The 16,648-nt window shown below is 40.8% G+C and overlaps 2 long non-coding RNA genes across 5 annotated transcripts in view; one reads left to right on the forward strand and one right to left on the reverse strand.

Annotated features, from left to right (window-relative positions):
- The first annotated feature begins 1,144 nt into the window (after positions 1-1,144).
- On the forward strand, positions 1,145-15,845 carry LOC139144181 (uncharacterized). The gene is made up of 3 exons (XR_011554781.1): positions 1,145-1,210; positions 14,561-14,703; positions 15,304-15,845. It is a non-coding gene; the product is annotated as an uncharacterized lncRNA (long non-coding RNA).
- LOC139144180 (uncharacterized) overlaps positions 14,393-16,648 on the reverse strand; it is a 104,901-nt gene continuing 102,645 nt past the window's right edge. For all 4 annotated transcript variants that reach the window (XR_011554778.1, XR_011554780.1, XR_011554777.1 and 1 more), the window contains one exon: positions 14,393-14,652. This is a non-coding gene — a long non-coding RNA (uncharacterized lncRNA). The remainder of the gene's footprint in view (positions 14,653-16,648) is intronic.

A 16,648-nucleotide genomic window follows, 5' to 3' on the forward strand; every position in this document is an offset into this window, starting at 1 on the left:
GAAAGTACGATTTTGCTGGAACGAACCCATTGGCAACTTTCGGCGGGTTTTTTTAACCCCAGTTGACAGATATTCGGTGTCTTTCGAATGAAAATATCTCCAAAATGGTCTACACTTTAAAATGGCAGCTTTGGAGTGTGGTACGTGCGAGATTTTTCTCGTTACGTCATTTTGAAGTCAGTCATTGAAACACGCAAATCGCCATCACACTTTCCCGCGATTTTAACGTTGACAGTCGACTCATTTTTGCGGGCGTTTTACGATCGTAGTTCTAGCTTACTTAGTTATATCTTATATCATTCAACGGGGCAGAAAACCAGCTTTCTAATGATGCCTAACACTTGGGTCCCACGGATAGGTGCGCAACGGTGCGCGGTTTTGAAAACGGGAAGCATTGTTGATCGCAGGTCGTGACTAGTATTGCAGCCGTATAGCCCTGCGTACAGGTCTGTTTTCCCGGCGTTATATCGAACCATGGACGAAGACATGCAATGACTGGCCATCCGATGGTTACATCAATTGTTAGTCCTCAGCTCAAAACGTCATGAAGACCATGTGAAAGTGTCTTCCGTCCGTGGCATGAACTTTACGATGTTTAAGTTCCATGATTCTGTTGCTGCGACTCCGTCGTTTTTCTCGATAGGCGGAGTCAAGCAGTCGCGATATGCGCATGTGTCAGACCACAGACGTACGTCTCAACGTTGGCGGCGGTGTTCCGCACGACGTTATCGACACAGTGATTGGTTTATTTTAGTCACATGGGCGTTTATGGGATATATTTTGAACGTCTCCTATTTTAGAGTGTACACGAACTGATATCGTCTGGTGATGTCTGGCGCTATTTTTAGCTATCAATAGTAATTTCAACTAAGGCCTAAATCTATCCGCGTATGTTTGTTAAACATTATATTCAAGCTTAATTTTCCTCTGTAAATTTTAGTCGTTCGACGGTGGAAAAATGCAAATATAAAAAAAATTCCGATCTTGATCATCCGAGGAAACTGCGAACGATGTAATGGTCGCGATTAGGATTTACCTTTTATGTAATTCGGCGGAAGTATAGACTGTTGTTGATAGCTGAGATGCAACTCGGCCGGCGGTCGTCGACCTGTGTAGGCTAACCCAAAAATCACAAGCGACGACTGTGGACCCATCATGGCTATGATAGCCCCGGCCTTACTAGGATGCTGAAGATATGCCAGTATACATGGTATAGTGACCTGTTCCTTACCTCGCGACATTGCATAACAATTACTACTGTTTAGGGACGGACGTAAATTAGCAGGGGGAGGGCCAGGGGGATTCGGGGAGGGTCACACAATGTTTTGAACCACTGTTGGGGAGGGTCACACATTTTTTGAGCTCCTCTGAGGAGGGTCACAAATTTTTGAGCTCCACTGAGTGGGAGGGTCACAAAATTTTGGGCCGAGTGTAGTGGCGTGTAGAAAAAATGTTTAAAAGACAATTTGCCCACATGAAGTACTTCCTATATAATAAACATTCATCCCCTACCACTCCTATACATTGCAAACTCTATGAACATATCAGTTATACTTTCCTACCAACATCTCAACTAAAATTATTTCCCATTTTAATCATTTTCCTGTCCATCATCATCATTGTCCTCATCATCATCGTCCTCATCATGTTCACAATTGTCTTTATATCATCATCATCATCATCATCATCATCACCATCATCATCAGTATAAGTGACTTCCAAATTATCCAGTATTTTCAGATTTGCTTCTTTCGTCACAAACTGTAACTAAAAAAATGTGTTTTAATATCTGAGATCTCGTTTTTTCAATGAAGCTACACTCTCAATGTCAATGTCATCAACATTTATGGCATAGTGGTATTACCCGGGAGCAATATTTCGCAGAACTCTTTTTTAGTTCTCTGAATGTAATTTTGTTCTCCGTTTGCAGGCCTTTCTCTTGTTTTGCGTCCTCTTCCGTTTTGGTTTTTGTCTTTTCGAAAATGACAATTGCACATCTCCTTCCCTTTTCAATAAAACACCCAATTTTTTCATGTTCTTCATTGATCTGTTTCTGAAGGATCAAGCATGATGGAGATTAATTTGGTATTAAATCAGTGTTCTACCTCTTTTCCTGTTATTAGTTTTTGAGTCTTGGTGAAATTTTTGTAAACGATGTTTTCACAGTTACAATCATTTTTTCGGTGTCCTTATTCACTTTTTTTTCATTGTCTTCATTTTATCCAAGAATAACTGTATCGCCTGGTTTAAGGTTCCAAGACAAGAAATTTGACCTTTTTAATCTACAATTCTCTAACAGTTAATAAGCTCAGAACCCCCGTAATGTATACATTTTCTGAAAGCCTAGATATACGGGAACATTTTGGTAACCACAGTGTCACCATTGTTTACATCTCTATCACGTGACAGGTAATTTGCATAACTTTCAAAAATCGGTTTTCCCTACGTTTTGTCTCAATACTTCAAAATATCTGACTCAAACTTGCTGGAATGCAAGCTGTTACAACGCTCTTCCAAAGTGTGTCTCAGATTTTTTATATCTTGCTTAGTTTTTTTGGAGCACAATTTTAAAGAAATCAAGTACGGTTAAATTCACTGCTCTGGAAGTTTTTCTGGCATAAAAACTGTTTAAGAAGGTTTAAAAAAATTCTGAGACACACTTTTGAAGACCTTAGGACAGCTTGCGCTCACACAAATTTCAGCCACATATCTCAAAGCATTGAAACAAAACATAGGGAAAACCGATTTTTGAAAGGTTATGCAAATTACCTGTCACGTGATAGCTATGTCAACAATGGTGACACTATGGTACTCAAAATGTTCCCCTATATCTACGCTTCTGAAAATATATAATTTACGGGGGTTCTGAGCTTATTAAACACTAGAGAATTGTTAGTTTAAAATGGTCAATTTCTTGTCTTGGAACCTTAACCACATGATTTTCTTGTAATAACTGACCGGTCGATGAAGGATCATTTTCTGTTCTGTATTCCTGCCACCTTTCCACTGCCCCTACTGTTTTCTTCAGATCATACTGCCGCCGTCCCTCTGAATGGAATAATTTTACAATTTCCTTTGAGTTTTTGCACCTGAATTTTGACTTGTACACATCTGGTAATATATCATTCATGAATACACTCTTTCAGTTTTTGAGTGTGGCTGCCATCCAAATTTAGTACTTTCCCGTGAGATGTATGAGAATGATCGACACAATCGCTAAACAGGTCTCTATCCTAGACAAGTATGTTCAGCACAACAGTCTGAATTCAAAAGGTTTGCTAAAGGCAGATAAAGTTAGACTGATTAAAGCCCATATTGCAAAGTCTTACATTGAGGACAAAGATACCAGTCAGTATGAGGAGGAGGACGAACAGACTACTGATCAAGACAGTGATGACAATTAGGATGTAATTGCAAAATTTTCAGAATCAGTGTCTTCAACGTCCGATTCACTTTATCTGGTAGGAATGCACTGATTCTGAGAATGATTCACAACCATTAACAGTAACCAGATTTAGCCGTACAGTGACAACATACCGAAGCAGGCTGTTCTTTGGCGATATGGATTAAAATAAAGTTTTGCCATAGATTTAAATTTATAACCCAGTTCTTACCAATCACCTCTTATTATTGAATTGTTAGATGCTGTGCTGTTTGTCTTAGAGTCACAGCATGAATTTCCTTGTTAATGTATTATTTTTGTGCAGCAAGTACATCTTTGTTGTGAACCAGTTGTGTATCAAAGTCACAGTATGTACAAATTTGATAGCTCAAAGATTAAAAGCTGAAGAAACCATACCAGAGCATAGATACCTATAGGTCTGAACTTTTTGTCATTTGTAACATTGGTTATTTCATCAGTGTGTCTTATGTACATCCTGTCAAACTCTACAAAAATTAGACATTCGTAATCTGTGGTATAATTATTCGAGGCTTAACAGAATTCGAGGAATGTATTTTTGAAACTGTGGGAGAGTCACAAATTTTTCAGCCTTACTTTTGGGAAGGGTCATAAATTTTTGGACAACGTGTCAGGGAATGGTCAATATTTTTTGAGCTCTGTCGCTCCGAATTTCACCCCCCCCCCGGCCCTTCACCTGAAATTTACGTCCAGTCCCTTACGTTGCACAGGCGCTAGCGCTCGGCCCATGTCTAATTGCAGACTTCCAAGGTTCATACATAATAAATATGTAAATGGAAAGTGAGGTCGCAGGAATGGGCATGCATGGTATATCAATGGTGGTGCCGAGTATCCATATGAACTCTGGCGATGATCAACTGCTTGATTGTATTTGAGGGAACCAGCAAAATTATACTCTCCAACAACTAAGAATTTTCAGAGCACTGTCCACCCGAATTTCACCCCCCCCCCCCCCGGCCCTTCACCTTGAAATTTACGTCCAGTCCCTTACGTTGCACAGGCGCTAGCGCTCGGCCCATGTCTAATTGCAGACTTCCAAGGTTCATACATAATAAATATGTAAATGGAAAGTGAGGTCGCAGGAATGGGCATGCATGGTATATCAATGGTGTGCCGAGTATCCATATGAACTCTGGCGATGATCAACTGCTTGATTGTATTTGAGGGAACCAGCAAAATTATACTCTCCAACAACTAAGAATTTTCAGAGCCCACCCCACCCCCTGCTGACAAGGAAAAATGTAATGGGCATCCCAATATAACAAACTAGAGTTGACAGGCGCTATATACATATATCTGTCCGCTATCTACCTGTCTATCTACATTTATATATGTATGATACAGATGGATTGATCGATCGATCGATATAGTCTTATAGGCCTATGTGTAACACACACTCACACAAAGCAGCAGTTGCCCCGCTCAGAGTGTTTTATTCGGTATGATTTGCATCGAATAAAACTCAGAGGGCCACATGGTACTCTGGATTTCAATGCCCCACCCTTTGAACATTGTGGCATTTTTCACAGTGACTTATTATGGCGTACGCACATTGTCAATTCCGAGCACCCGTGCCCCTATAAAGTAAGACTGGCAGATCCGTCGCTCGAGGGCGCTCTCTACGCTCCCCTGTACGGCGCCTATCTGACAAAATGTGCTTATCTGACAAAACTCTTTTTAGCAATAAGCTTACCCTGGGGAGTCACTTTAGCCAACGCACTTCACGCGCGCGGGTACATGTCGCTTCGCGCTTCGTACGATGTTGTGTACACGGAGTCTGCCAATTTAACGTTAATACGAATCTGTAAACAACTCTCAAATTGTTGACATGTAATTTATTCTTTTGTAAATTGTATTGTGGTTGTTCTTCCATCGGCCGGGCTCGCGCTCGCTCGCTGCACAGGTTATCGTAACGTTGCTTGGATAGTCGTTCGGGGCGGGCGGCCGCAGGCCGCCGTTTGCTTGGTAAGCGGCGCCAAGTAAACGGCGACCTGCGGCCGCCCGCGTCGAACGACTATCCAAGCAACGTTACGATAACCTGTGGCTCGCTGTACTGTAGTCGAGACCATGGAGACAACTCCGTATTGCAACATGTACAGTGTATAAGTGTAGGCGCTTTTCTTCTCATCCACTTGCATGTTTATCGAGTATAATTTAATGACAAAATGAGCGATCGAGGAAGGTGATGAAAAACAAACACAAGTACTCTTCTTGCCATTGTGGCGATTTTGATACTCCTGCCACCGTGAGAGCGGACGACCTCATGTGACCTCGTGCCCTCTCCTCTACCCCCTAAGACAGCCTCTATGTGTTGGTCGATGTATACACAGTGATTAATTGAGGTGCTCGGCGATTTTACGCAATCAATGAAATTTACTGTATTTTTTAACTATTTTATGGCTATTTTGTGATGTTTGTGATTTTAGACTGCTCCAATTAAGATTTCGTTTGTGTGTTTTAACAGACGAAGTATTGTGTGAGGGATTACTTTCCCCTAATGAGTAAGGCTACAAGCAGTAATTCTCGACCGCGGAGTGACGTCAGTAGGTGAAACACATACGAGCGCGGTGAATGAGTGATCAGACGATACAGAAGAGCGAATGATACAGAAATTGTGTGAAAAAAGTAGAACTAAAAGTTATGTCATTTATGTATATTGAAACTTTGAATATTGCTTTGGTGGTTGAAATATCCGAACTTCACCACGGCGCCCGTGACGCAAAATGACGTAAAAAACCGCAAGTACCCGGATGACCCGCGGTCGCGAATTAGTTATTTTTGTCAGATAAGCACGTTTTGTCAGATATAAGCGCCGTACACTCCCTTCTGAGGCTTAGGGAGCGTCCTCTCGAGCGATGGATCTTTCGGTTTCCTGTGCCCCCTCCTGCCGTTAATTGTGCTCATTCCTTCATAGTCTGGCAGAGACCCTGCCATTCGCGTTCTTCCGGTTGAAACACGCGCGCGCCCTTCAGAGACGCGACGCGAATCCCAGGGTCTGGACGTTCTTGCAAGCGACCGGTCGGATTTCTGCCTGATCCGGGTACTTTATAGAACTCCACAAATCCGTTAATCAAAACAAAAATGACAGGTAGCATAGCCAAATAAAATTAAAAATGAAAAATAAAAACATACCGCGTATATAGGTCTACCAACTACTAGTATACTAGTATATTCTCTCCGCCCAGTTAGATAGGTGTTTCTTTGAGGTCACTACCCTTATGAATATTCATATCCTTGCAAGAACGGACAGTCGCTGTGTCTGGCAGCGCGTGCTCACAGCTGCATAGCGTAGCCTTCGAATGCAGGCCCATCGTAGGCGCGCACAAAACAAGGCACAGCGACTGTGGAGAGTCTAATTCCTTCAGTGAGGGCGACCGAACATTGAAGAACGGAGGGATACTCGAGCATATGGCTGTACCCTCCTTCCTTTACTAACCTTAAACCTCTGTTTGCATGTTTATAGAGTATAAATGTGTTTGGACCTGTAGCCACAGGCGCTTTACTAGTCGCTTCGCGAAGCCTCTGAGAATTTGGTTAATCACAGTCCCTCTATCCACGGACTGTGGGTCAATCAAGAAAAAATGTGAGCAAGCGAGGAGCTATGAAGGCTTGGCGACAGATTTCGACGATCACTAATTTCTTGCTCACAAATCCACACTACAGCACATCATTACATAGGGTCGATCAACCACAGCTAAGCTTACTTGTTGGCTTGAACTCCGCTCTGCAACTAGGCGGCCCGTATACGAGTGTAATACATATATATATACACACACACGTCGATGGGCCATGACGGTGCAGAGCGGACTTTCAGCCAACAAGTAACTGTGCGATCAACGATCAAGTTAATGTACTTTTAATATATTACTCAAACTTTAATATGGGCAAAATCTCACCTGGACTCTCTCACGGCCCCTCGTCCGCTACGCAGCTCTGTCCTCAACCATATGATGACGCGCCTCAACGGTCTTTATAGCAAGCGAGGCTCACCGAGCCAGCCCCAGCCGGTTTTTAGCGTAAACGTTGTCAATTCGTCACTGATGAATGATGTAAAACCAAACCTATAAAAAGCCAATGACCCTTGATCCATTGAATCATGTGTATCACCATTTTCTGTTTCTGTAATGAATCTGCAATTCTTAAAAAATGCATCAAAATGCATTTTTTGCCATAACACTAAAGAGACGTGGTCGTAGCAACTGCAGACAAATAAAGTTTGAAAAACTTTGACTTGATCAGTTTGTGTAATTGATAGTGAAGGTCGTGCTCCATACAGGACAAAAAGTGTAGGCATATGAAAGTAAACATTATCGAATGGTACTGCTCTCAACTTTATCAAAACATTTGGAATCCAGCAAGGGCAAACCAATGTGATAAACATCAGTATCAGAAGGATATATGAGAATACTCTGATACTGTGATTGGAGTGTATGATACCATATTCTGGAGTCACTCTCTTCATGTTTGGGTCGGTACAGAGAAATAATCGATCAATCTGATTAAAATCAGATGTAGAGTGTACGGCGACGTCTATACTTACGCAGTAGTCTCTTGCTGTTGCCTCTCACTACAGTAGTGAGAGGCGATAGAAAATACCGCGTAGGTATAGGCGTCGCCGTACTCTACATCTGATTTTAATCAGATTGATAATCGATATGACACTATTTGCATCTATTTGTTTGGTCCTGTCAGTGTCTACTCCATCAAAGCCACGAGCTGTTAGGCCTACAAGTTTCTGATCTCCTGAGATGTATTGCTTTACCTGCATCTCGCCTTGCCCTTTCGATATCCTTAGGAATTATTCTATTAAGTTGTGGGTGATCAAAGACAATGTGTATTTCATGAGTGCTTTCTTTACTGAAGTATGGTTTCACCCACCTTCTACACAGAAACGACACATAATCCTTGGTGTGATGGAATGTAAGTGATGATGTGTGTTATTAGAAACATTTAAGGAACTGTGTTTTATCATTTGATTGGCGTTCATATGCCTCAATAGTATGCTAGGTCTTTAATGGTTTGCATGACGAATAACAGTTAAATCACTGTGATTGATCTACCATTAAGAAGGCCTACTTTGAAACATGAAATTGATTTGTAAAACTTATTGACAAAGTTAAGGGGTGCAGCACTGCCAAACTCAGCGTATTTTGCTCAAATAACTTTTTTGCAAATATTCATTCAATTTTATTTAATTTGTTAAAACAAGACTAAAATATTATAGAAATAACGGGCGACGCGCGGACCATTAACGTTTATTTGTGGGCAAGGGCGAGAGGAAAGCCAAAAATTAACGGGCGAGGCTTGCCGAGCCCGTTAATTTGGTTTTCCTCGAGCCCGCGCCCACAAATAAACGTTAATGGTCAGAGCGGAGTCTGTTATTTCCATTATATTATCAGCGAACCCAAGAAAACCGTCAGAATTTCCGAAAATTTCACAAGCGAACGACAACAGGGCCAGAACTGAGAAACACGCGACGCACTGTTACGCGCGCTGTAAAATGTTGGCAAATCTGGAAATATTTCAGAAAAAGGTATCTCAACTAGGCCCACAAGTGCTCCATTTTATTTTGTAATTGATTATGATTTACGTTTGAGCTGTAAAGTTACGATACTTTGAGTTGTTAATCTTATTATTGATATTCACGGGCATATAAACAGACCATTACTGTGTATTTGTGGTCAGTCACGTGGTTCAGCTCGACCAATCAAAATGCGACAGGCAGGGCATGGTAATATAATGGTTAAGTTAACATTTTAGCTTGTCAAGCTGTCAAGTGTTAATTTATGCACATGTATGCAAATCACCCGATTTCCTGGCTTCTCTTTTCTCCCAATTGTGTGTATATTCGTCCCAGTATACCTAACAGTGTTAGGTATATTCGTCCCAGACTGCACACATACGTACGTACAGAGCGCGCGCGAGACTTGTTCTGGCACTCGTCCAAGGGGTCCCTTGAAACCGTTCTACAGTGAACGCGCAGATACAGCTGCAGGAATGGGGCGCCGTGAAACCGTGCCGTACGGTACGGGCGCGAGTTCCGTACGGCTTTTTTAGCGCACGCTAAATTCTATTGTTCTCGATGGTAGATGTATAATAAGGAATATTATCCTCCATATCCTCCCTTGTCATCCTGCATGCATAAAGAAGATTTAGCTGATAATCAATTAGGCCTAATAAATTCAATGTTCAAATTTTACCAAGCCTGCAGATTGGTTTAAACGCAAAAATGGCAAATATTTGAAGTCTGCAAATAGGTTTTGAAACACAGTACACCCAATTTAGCTTTACTGCAAGTCCATTCCATGACAGGTGAATAAATGGTAGTTCTATTGGGCAACCATTTCAAGAAACTGGTAGTAAAAATGCAAGGTTTGGATATTCTGCGACCAGGGACTACAATTAATTTCGAACCCTGCCTAACCTGCAGGCTAAGCTCTATCCGCGGGGCTGTTACTGTATATGTTCAGTTAGAACACAACCTCCGACCTCAGGCAGGCAGGCGTAGCCGACAACCACACACTGTAAGTTAGCAAAGCCTAATAACTGCAATAATACGGATGCGCTATTTTGCGGGCTGCGGGTTGCGGGCATGAAAAAATGTGGTATCATTTTCGGTAGTAATTAGAATAACTGCTAAAATAGTATCTACGTATTTGGTTATGGAATAAAAGCCGTGAACTTCTTGAATAATGCCGTTTATTTAAGTTTACATCTGGTAAAGCGCCACCAACGTCAGAACAGTCCATTTCCCATCCAACATTCGCCGTTGCCTACTTAGAAAAATACAATGTGTACGAAAAGTTTTGACCTAAAAAGGCTTAGAAGTGATGTGTATTTAAATGCCGTGTATTTTTCATGGCCGAAAAATGCAACTGAATGATGAAATTTGTGGCTGACACGATACATTTTAGGCAATGACGAGCCTGTGTCGAAATTCAAAAACACACTGACCCCCCCCTATTGGGCATTTCAAAAACATGGTGACCCCCCCTATCACCAAAGTCAAAAACAGGGTGACCCCCCCCCCCCATGAATCCACCGGCCCCCCCCCCCAGGCCGAAGAAACTGACCAGTCCCTTATGTACCGATGCAAGCTGCCTGAATTGTTGAATTCTTGTTAATTAATCATAGTGTAAAGACCCACAATACAGTTGTTAACAATCGATATCACAGATATGATTTTTATATTATCTTATATCTCGAATTACTTTACGATGCCAACTTCAGTGAAAGAAAAACATATGATGAACAAAACAAAAAGTTATAAAATAAAAAAGTTACTTCATTTACTGGCCACGATTATACCCTTCAGATCTCCCCTCCCCCCCCTTTCTTGGCCAAAGAATCATAGTATATCTGATGCAGACTAAAATAAAATGTTTCAGAATTTTGACGGATTTTTTTTTCCTTTTACCTAAGTGCGTCATCTGTTTTTCTCAAGTTTCTTTGGCTGATTATTTTTATTGAAATTGTGGGGAATTTTTTTTTCGAAAATTTTCCACTCCCCAATGGTCCACCCCTTGCCGGCTAAAGGCCTCCCACCACAGCCCTGCTGACCGCCATAGGCAAAACCAACCACTGGTTGCAACACGCAGTTTCTCCACCGAAAACAATCGGTTTTTTTCACCCAAATCGTGATCGATCTCCTATTTTGAGCACGCTCAACTTGTCTAGATGCACGATGAGCTAAGCTGTGCTTTTGAACTTAGACAAAGCCTATTTTCATCTCTCTATGCGATGGGACCATATCAGATGCGCCATATAGTAAATCTCGGTCTTTCACGATAAGCCTCCCACGCACGGTGCACAATAGACAAAACTGCTGATTGCAGCGCGCAGTTTCTTTTCCAAAAACAGGCAATTTTTAATTTATAATCGTGATCGATCCTAGTTTTCGAGCACGCTCATTTTGTTTAGATACACAATGTACTAAGCTGCGTTTTTAGACTTGTGCAAAGTTCGCATTTCTCTGTGCGAGGGGACCATTTCGCGTCCGCCATTTTGAATCTTGTTCGATAGCCAGTAACACTGCCCTGCTCCGCAGAGCTAGCTTTAGAATGGGATGTTGAATTGTGAAATAGGATTTGGAAGTCCATGATGTGTTGTCAAATAGCATGTTGAGTTGTGAAATAGCATGTTGAATTGTCAAATGAAGAGCATGTTGAGTTGTAAAATAGGATTTGGAAGTCCATGATGTGTTGTCAAATGAAATTGGGAAAAGCATGTTGAGTTGTAAAATAGGATTTGGAAGTCCATGATGTGTTGTCAAATAGCATGTTGAGTTGTGAAATAGCATGTTGAATTGTCAAATGAAATTGGGAAGAGCATGTTGAGTTGTAAAATAGGATTTGGAAGTCCATGATGTGTTGTCAAATGAAATTGGGAAGAGCATGTTGAGTTGTAAAATAGGATTTGGAAGTCCATGATGTGTTGTCAAATAGCATGTTGAGTTGTGAAATAGCATGTTGAATTGTCAAATGAAGAGCATGTTGAGTTGTAAAATAGGATTTGGAAGTCCATGATGTGTTGTCAAATGAAATTGGGAAGAGCATGTTGGGTTGTAAAATAGGATTTGGAAGTCCATGATGTGTTGTCAAATAGCATGTTGAGTTGTGAAATAGCATGTTGAATTGTCAAATGAAATTGGGAAGAGCATGTTGAGTTGTAAAATAGGTTTGGAAGTCCATGATGTGTTGTCAAATAGCATGTTGAGTTGTGAAATAGCATGTTGAATTGTCAAATGAAGAGCATGTTGAGTTGTAAAATAGGATTTGGAAGTCATGATGTGTTGTCAAATGAAATTGGGAAGAGCATGTTGAGTTGTAAAATAGGATTTGGAAGTCCATGATGTGTTGTCAAATGAAATTGGGAAGAGCATGTTGAGTTGTAAAATAGGATTTGGAAGTCCATGATGTGTTGTCAAATAGCATGTTGAGTTGTGAAATAGCATGTTGAATTGTCAAATGAAATTGGGAAGAGCATGTTGAGTTGTAAAATAGGATTTGGAAGTCCATGATGTGTTGTCAAATAGCATGTTGAGTTGTGAAATAGCATGTTGAATTGTAAAATAGAATTCGGAATGGCATGTGTGTTGTAAAATCAAAGTAGTAATTTTGGCATGGATTGGACACCATAGACTGTCGCCTGGCGCACTAGTCGCTTGGCTCTTCTCGGGCACAGGCACACGACGTCTTTTAAAATAACTTGTCTGTAATTTTAATGTTGAAACATGCATTTTATTAAATCAGTGCAAACAGAAAGCGTGCGGGCAGCTATTGAGACTAGCTCTGCATGCAGGGCTGTGTGTTCCCGGCGTTATGGCCTGGGAACACACACAGCCCTGCCATGCACAGCTACTATTGAGACATACAGTGAACAGTGCCCCGTGCAGGGCTGTGGCCGATCAGCTCTACTGTTAACATTATTAACTTTATAGTGTGTAAGTAACAGCAGAGCTAAACGGCCACAGCCATGCACTGCACTGTAGTGCATAGTGTAGTGATGGGCACTGTTCACTGTATGCCTCAAAATCTGGCCGCACGATTTCCGTTTGCACGTTTGTTAATAAATGCATGTTTCAACATTGAAAATTCAGATAATAGTTTTTAAAATTCACCGTGCGCCTATGCTCGGGGGTCCGCAGCTGACAGTGTACATGTGTAACGCCCTTCCATGTAGAGATTTTATCTCGAAGCATCCATCATGAGGCCAAGAGGTGTGAAGGTTGGTTCAAGGTCGTACGAGAAGGAGATAGGAGAAAGCGTGATACTTTAAATCAATTGTTTGTAAAAGTTGAATAAGAACAATCGAGAAGGGGATATTCTATGATGTGACCTTATTTAAGCTAAAAAACAATCTATTGGCGGGAAATATCCACGTGATGACCATTGTATAATGATGATAATTTTGTAGTTATGCTAGAAACGTATATAACTTTGTAGTGAATGTACACTGATGACTAAGACCCGGGACGCTGAACGTTACGTTTTCCATGTCGTGATAAGGATTTTAAGTTCCTACAATCAACACTTGGTGAGTCGATTTCAGTTACTGAAAGCATTTTCCATCCAGACTGGTACCTCAACTCGTAATTCCCTAACCAGGGGCGCAACACATGTACGTTACTGGTTGTGGCCCATCGCGTGTACGATCTACGCGACGTAGCTTTACTTTCGCGATCACCTCACCATAAGCACGAAATTCTGCTGGAATTTATTCCTTCAGTTCATTGTGGCTTTTATAGTTTAATATATGCCCCCAGACTTGGCGCTACACTGTAAGAGCAACTATCTCTCGTTGATTAATTTAATGCTTTATAAACAAACTACGATTTCGTTATAAATCAAATTTCCGATGTATTTTCTTTCACAATTAAATCACATCACCTGTGAGACTGAATTTGCGTATTTTTAAGAGCACGTAGACTTAGGCGTCATAGCTTCTTAAAACACGAAATTTATAACTTTTTCTGAACCGTTGTCCATCCTTCGATCAATCCCCCTACACCTAATCGCTCCCTTATCTATTTGTTTGTGCATTTGTGTGTATGGGAGAGTGTGTATGAGAGAGAGGGGGGAGACAGAGAGCAGGGATGATTGAGCTTTCCACCAATTTTCCCCCGTAGTTCCCATCTTTTTTCTGGAAAGTAGAATTTCGTTTCCATTGTACTACGGACTAAAGTACTAGCATTTGACCTTCCAAACTAATCCCCCACCCCCAACCCCGTTGTGAAGTACGAAAATGCCATTGCAAGGTACATAGACACACGCTTCACTGATTTAGTGACACTCGAAATACAACTTTGAATGTACAAATTGAAAACCCAGTCTTTTCTTCACAATATTTTCAAAAGCTTTTGGTCTTAATCCGTGAATTTTCAGTTTCCTGATGAATTTGCGGCTAATGCTTTAATCCAGGGACACTCAATTTGGTCAATCAAACCTATTTAAATCACTTGAAGGTACCAGGTAGAAAAAGAGAAACATGCTAATTTTATTAGTTATTTTAACAAACATTGGTGTGGTCTATCAGGGAATTAAAAGCAAACTGAAGACTTCGTGTTTTTGACTTCCTGCATAATATTCACAGCACTGCATTAGGTGCTCTGTCGATGACGTTGAATTTTTGACATTTTAGGATATCTTGGTGACTCTCTCAGACTTGTTGCTGACGTCATGTGTGTCATCGAATTACTCATAGCCGCCTCCGAGTTGCTGTTCACGGTCTGTCTGCAAAATAAAAGACGAGAAATATGACCTAGAGATACAAACGGGAGGGAAGTAAGTAACTGCGTTTTTGGTAAATTATATTTATATCCGTGTTCAAAATGTAAAGTTGTCAAATACTTACGAGGCAAACTTTCCTCAAGACTAAATATTAGATTTGCATTCCATATAAAGACCAAGATAAGGATTCAAAATAAATACTGATTTATTCGTCAAGAGAGAGAATAAAAGTTGTTTAAATTTGAGATGATAAATATTAAGTTTCAAATTTTATCTCAAATCTCCTAATTTCTGTTGAATCAAAACATGTTAATATTTATGCATTTTATTACAACGAGCTTTGAAAAATCTCATTTTCATTAAAAAGGTAGGAAGTACACGTGGAACCATGGGGCCATGATGTAACAACTATATAAGTGTAGATTGGATCAAACACTTTAAAAGTTTATTTCAAGTTCACCTTACTAGGAGGAAGTGAGATCAGCAAAAAATTGCAAGACTGGCAGTAGCATCTTCAGGAAGATAATTCCAAATATATGCCATCCCCTTGTAACTTTATGAAGACTATGTTTTCAATAATTCCCTTTGGCTGGCATAAGCGTCACACCTAAGTACTGCAATGCATGTGACATAATGAATTTAAATTTGTTTCAGGAAAACTACAACATTGAAGTTATCCGCATAACGTCAAGAATCTAGGAAGAAACGGGATTTTGACGACTGCATTGGAATGTTTCTCCGTACGGTACAATATGTGTCTCACGCCTCATCTCAACGAATAAAACTCAATCTATACCTGAAAAATGACGGCTTAACACTAAAAGGCGCGGGTCAACCTATAGATATATTGGCGAACGAAAGGTTTAAGAATGTTGTCGGAGCTGGCGCACATTACAATTGTCCTTTTTCATGAATTTAAAACTGTTCTTCTCACGGATGGTAAAAGCACGTGCATATTTCGCAATCACCTGGACGGTGGTCACGGTAACTTGTGACGTCATTCGCATTGTTAGTCTATATAATGTAAGCTGTGGTCTTCAAACTATAATCCAAAATCGGCCGTGACTTCATCAACATAAAACAACCTGTTCAAGTTGGCTGAGCGTAACCAGCAGGTGGTCAACTAGCAGTAAAATGAACGGTAAGTTCAGCACTTGCAATCTCTTATATTCGAAATACTTCGGTGTCTTTTGATCGTTTTTATACTTTTTCCACACGTGTAGCATCGGAAACCCTACAGGCAGAGTGACAGTTCTGCCTGACCACTGCTCAGTACCGGCCTGTCCTGACGATCCGAGGATAATAAATCTACTGTAAATCCTTTGCTAATTTGAAAACTTTCGGAATGTAACTGTAACTAAATGGCACGTCGATATATAGGAAATCCCAAAGACCTTAGCTAGTCTGACCTTTGAAAGTGGCTTCCGTCTATGGTATTATATGGAACTTTCGTATACTGGTCTGACGTGGTAGGTATACACTGGTCTGACAGGGAAAGTTCGTACACGACAGAATGTTGGCCTGAAGTAATAGACAATTAACTGGGCAAACAAAATGGACCGTGTTGCCGTTACCTTTCTTTGTATCATCGTATCTGTCCTCAGCAATGTTTTCAAAAGCATTGCCCTCCGTACGAAAAACACAGCGCATCTGATCCTACAGTTCACTAAATTAAATATATATAGTCCGAAGTTGCAGGTACCCATATCGCTTCGAAAAACTCCGGGATGGGGTTCTGACTTTGGTGCAGGTGTAAATACCATGCTAGAGTCAAAAAATATTAAAAGTCAACATTTTAACTGCACTTCCTTGGTCACATGTGTACACGAGGCAGAAATAAAACTCCGATTGGGATCAAATGTATCGGTACATACATGTATGTGTATACCTTGCTATGGCAGCCCCCGGGGAAAACCTAAAATAAAGAGCATGTTAAGACATACGTTGTAGCCAAGCTAATTGCATACGGAGTATCCTGTGGGCGGTGTTTTGACAATTC

The sequence above is a fragment of the Ptychodera flava genome, chromosome 11, assembly GCF_041260155.1.
Source record: "Ptychodera flava strain L36383 chromosome 11, AS_Pfla_20210202, whole genome shotgun sequence".
Classification (NCBI taxonomy): Eukaryota; Metazoa; Hemichordata; class Enteropneusta; family Ptychoderidae; genus Ptychodera; species Ptychodera flava.